The sequence below is a fragment of the Gracilinanus agilis genome, chromosome 3 (assembly GCF_016433145.1).
Source record: "Gracilinanus agilis isolate LMUSP501 chromosome 3, AgileGrace, whole genome shotgun sequence".
Taxonomy (NCBI): domain Eukaryota; kingdom Metazoa; phylum Chordata; class Mammalia; order Didelphimorphia; family Didelphidae; genus Gracilinanus; species Gracilinanus agilis.
The window spans coordinates 569,139,657-569,144,877 of NC_058132.1; the positions used below are offsets into that span (position 1 = coordinate 569,139,657).

The 5,221-nt window shown below is 38.6% G+C and overlaps 1 pseudogene; it reads left to right on the plus strand.

The window, feature by feature from the left end:
* The first annotated feature begins 3,223 nt into the window (after positions 1–3,223).
* Positions 3,224–4,440, plus strand: LOC123239992 (annotated as a pseudogene).
* Positions 4,441–5,221: the final 781 nt, after the last annotated feature.

The window sequence follows — 5,221 nt, forward strand, 5'->3', positions numbered from 1 at the left end:
TCCTGTTTCTGACCTTTAAAATATCATCTCTAATTGCCTTTTGAGCATCTTGAACTAGATATTTCATAGACATTTTAACTCAATAAGTTCAAACAATTCATCATCTTTCCTCCTAAATAACCCCAAAACTTTACTTTCCTATTACTGTTTAGGGTACTACCTTCCTCCCAGTTACCCAGTTACCCAGTTACTCAGTTACCCAGGCTCGAAACCTAGGCATCAGTCCTCAGATGCTCACTCTATCTCATCCCCAGTATTTCCAATCAGTTGTCAAGATTCTCACAACAATCTGAGACATAGGTATTATTAATATCTCTTTTATTTTTCCAGATGAGGAAACTGAGACAAACAGAGATTAAGTCACTCGCTGAGAGCCACAGAGTAGTAGGTGTCCAAGACTAGATTTGAATTCAGCTTTTCCTAAGTTTAGTACTTTATTCACTATGCCACCTACATGATTTACCTTGTCCTCTTTCTTAAATGTCTTCCTCTGAGATTGTCATATATATATTTATTTGTACATATATGACATCTCTCCCATTACAATGTGAGCTCCTTGGAGTAAGGACTTTTTTTCTTTTCTTTTATTCTTCTTTATAGCCCCATGCTTAACAAATTCTGGTGTATAGTAGGAGCTAAATAAGCTATTATTGACATAACTTTTATTTGCTTCATTAAAAGACATCTCGTGCCTCTGGGACAAATAAAAATTTGAACCCAGGATCTTCTATCTCTGGGCCTGTCTAGCTGTCCCTAAAGGTTTATAATTTTTTTGTGTGTTTCATGAGGTCAGTCTACCTGTGAGAAATTAATCTTTCTCCAGTCATTCAGATCTCTCTGTGTGGAGTGACTTGACAATCTAGTGCAGGGGTTGGCAACCTTTTTGGCGGTGAGAGCCATAAACGCCACATTTTTTTTAAATGTAATTTCGTGAGACCCGTACAGTGCTCACAGTGCACGCTTCTGTAACAGTGCCTGAAAAAAAATGGACTTTATGGCTCCTGTAGAAAGAGTCATATGTTGCCGACCCCGATCCAGTGGTTTGCCACTGCAGTAAAACTTAAGGACCCCTTCTCAGAATCATATTTTAAAATTAATAATCCAAAAGACATAAGATTACAAAGGAAAGCAATTTTATTGGAATAATTATCAAAATTTCATAGGCCTCCTCCATAACTCAGAAACAAAGAAATCTTTGTCTTTTTTTTTCTTTTTCTAGGAATCATTTTGCATATGTAACTCAAGACTCAAAGTCCTTTTATATGGGATTCTCCTCATTGGTGGAGACTTGATTGCCCTGTGTTCCCCATCCACCTGAGTGGCATAGATGGCAAAAACCACTCCCACTCCTTTGTTCACTTTTCCTGTTACTTTTTCTAATTAGAGAGATGTCCAATATTGGACATCAAAGTGGATGATAACAAATTGACAACCCAAGATCTACATTGAACATTTAAAAAAAAGTCTTATCTTCTACCTTAGAATCTATACTATGAATTAGTTCCAAGGCTGAAGAGAGTGGTAAGAATTAGGAAATGGGGGTTAAGTGACTTCACCCAGGGCTACATTGCTATGAAGTAGCTGAGGTGTGATTCAAACTCAGGACCTCCTTTCTCTAGGCCTGGATCTCAATCTACTGAGCCACCTAGCTATTTCCTACCCTGAACATATTAAAAGTTGTATATGAAATTCTCCCTAGTGTTTGCACAATCTTGTATGGAGGATTTATGGAAACACATGGAGGAAAATTGCCAAGGATTAGTGAGTATAGATAAGATTGTGGTCTGCATTAATTGAAGAATTCCTCTCATTAGTGAAATCAAAGATACATTGGAGAACTGAAGATGTAACAATACTTAAAAGTTCCTTGTATAAGATATCAAAAGTCTGTTTCAACTATCTTTTACTCTTAAATAGAAATTTCTCTTAGACAAGAAAGTTCTAAATTGCCTTTATACCACCTTTAAGCATTAAAAATTCTTAATTGGGTTAGAAGCACATGCGATTTCTATATTCTGAATGACTTTCTTTTACATATTAAATAAAGTATTTAGCATACACTGACTTTATATAGCACTAAATCATACTTCATTCTGAATGTTGCTACAAAATATAAAATGTATAATATCTAAAATTATTGGGATTATGCCTCCTTTGTGTAGTTCTTAATATTTTAGTGTGTACAAGGTGGCAAAAAGTAATGAAATATCAATAGATATGTCACCGTGTTCCTTCCTAGCAACTCAGATATATGAATTGTCATTACTTATACTACTTTTGTTTTCAATATCCTGATATTTTCATGGATTTATCTTTTTTTAATCTTTCCTAGCATCTCTGTACCAAGTTCATTTGGCAAAGTTCTATCTTTGAAGTAGCTGATTGAAAAATAAACATACCAATCATACCAATGCAAAAATAATTTTAGCCTAATATATATTTTATTTAATGTTACATGAGACATGAAGGTCTCAAGGAAATGTAACTTCTAAAGTTTTCTTCTCATGGTAATTTTTGGCTTCTGGCACTTTCATACTAATAGGCATAGTTTAGTGACAGGAATATTTTCAGTCCAAGCAAGATAAAAGTGGACATAAATCAATGTGTATGCTTGCCTAAATTTGGCCTATTAAATCAATTTTAGAAGCTACAAAGATGGATCCTAAGTTCACTATCATTAAAAATCTGTCCTCATACCTATAAATAGCCTTAAAATACAGGATGAGATATAGGTAAATTCATGATCAGCCCCATTTTTTTTAATCTAATGAATGGCAAGGCTCTTATTCACAGAGAATGCTGTGAATGATGCTTAGAGCCTTGCTAGTCAAGATAATTAATCGCATCAGGTTTCAGAGTGAAGATCAATGGTGGGAGCAAGGGAGAATGGTGGGACACCTTCCTTGCTTCCTGGAATGTTGCTGATAAAAACTCTTGCATTAAGAAAGAAAACAAGCAAAAATGAAAAGGATGTCTCCTTTTTACATGACACCAGTCAATTACTGCCAAGTACTATGAGATTTTAATCTATTTCTTGTTCTCTTACAAAATGCAAATAAATTTTTAAAGTGGAATTCAACTGTAAAGCAGTCCTTTGGACATAAGACAAGACTAAATAAAAACGAGGGTATTCCAGTTGTGATTAGAATATATACAAGGGGGCTCTCAGCTCTTCTCCCAAGCTCGCTGCCAGAATCCTCTACTGCAGTCGCATCCTTTAGACAAGATGGTGAAGGTCGGAGTCAACAGATTTGGCCGTATTGGATGCCTGGTGACCAGGGCAGCATTCAGCTGCAAAGAAGTAGAAATTGTGGCCATCAATGACCCCTTCATTGACCTCTCCTACATGGTTTACATGTTCCAATATGATTCCACCCATGGCAAGTTCAAGGGCACTGTAAAGGCAGAGAATGGAAAGCTGGTGATCAACGGAAAACTCATTACCATCTTCCAGGAGCGAGATCCCGCCAACATTAAATGGGGAGATGCTGGAGCCGAGTATGTTGTGGAATCGACTGGTGTCTTTACCACCATGGAAAAGGCTGGGGCTCACTTGAAGGGTGGAGCCAAGCGAGTCATTATCTCTGCCCCTTCTGCTAATGCCCCAAAGTTCGTGATGGGGGTGAACCCTGAGAAATACGACAATTCCCTCAAGATTGGCAGTAACACCTCCTGCACTACCAACTGCTTGGCCCCCTTGGCCAAGGTCATTCATGACAACTTCAGCATTGTGGAAGGACTCATGACCACAGTCCATGCCATTACTGCTACCCAGAAGACAGTAGATGGCCCCTCTGGCAAGCTGTGACGGGATGGGCGTGGGGCCGCCCAGAATATCATCCCTGCTTCCAAGGGTGCTGCCAAGGCTGTGGGCAAGGTCATACCTGAGCTGAACGGGAAGCTCACAGGCATGGCCTTCTGTGTTCATACTCCCAATGTGTCTGTGGTGGATCTGACCTGCCACCTGGAGAAAGCTGCCAAATATGACGATATTAAGAAGGTGGTGAAGCAAGCTGCATAGGGGAACTTGAAGGGCATCTTGGGTTACAGAGAGTACCAGGTGGTATCCTGTGACTTTAACAGCGACACCCACTCTTCTACCTTCGATACTGGTGCTGGTATTGCCCTCAACGACCATTTTGTCAAGCTCATTTCTTGGTATGACAACAAGTACGGTTACAGCCACCATGTAGTAGACCTCATGAAGTACATGGCCACCAAGGAGTAAAGTGGAAAGCCATGATGGATCTTCATCCCCAGCCAAAAAAAGAGTAGTTCCACCACTGGGGAGCCCACATCCATAATAACCTATTTCCCTGTGCTGGGGATCACATGCCCTCTTCACATCCCTGCCCCAGGCACCCCTGTAGTGGGGGGAGGAGCATAGTCCTATCTTGTGTACCATCAATAAAGTCATCACGTTCAGTGCAAAAAAAAAAAGAATACATACAAGGGGATAATGCTCAGTTGAATCTAATTTGGGAATTAATATTTATTGTAGGGTTCTCAGAATTTTTACATATATATTTCAAAAATGGAACTAGAACATTAGGGTCTTTCATGAATGGCTAAGATGACCTCCCAGTCTCACAGACAACACTAGATTGTCTGAAACAATAACACTGTTACATGAATCAACCATATCTCTTGCACAAAACTGGAACTATGGTAGGCCAAATTGAGCTTTGTCCCACTGCCCAAAATATAGGGAGGAATCACTGGAAATTTTAGCTACCAGCTTTATATATAAAAAGTCAAGCCATTAAATACAATATATGTTTCCATAACCAATTTTCTAATGTGAGCAGGGCTTCCTACAATTCGCCCCTAATTCTTTCTTCTCTGAATGCCTTTTAAGACACATTTTTCCTCTCCACTTATAGCATCACATTTAAAAAAAACCTGTTTATATAAAAATAGCACAGCAAAACTCTTTTGGAGATAAACTGAGCTAAATTGTTAAAATAAGAATTTGCATCTTCATAACTCTACTAAATATTCTGTAGTAAAGTTTATAACCACAGACCTTTTATCATGCAGGCCTTTGCAAATAAACTGAAGAAGAGCTAGAAATCATTATTACTATAAGGCATATTGTGCCTTGCCTCCTAGCAAAGCCTACACAAGGCACTGCATCCTGCTGAAGAGACCATTCCTCCTATTTGCCCATCTCTCAGTATCCTCAGTGATTCTAGTGAAAGATTTCAAGAATAACTTGAAG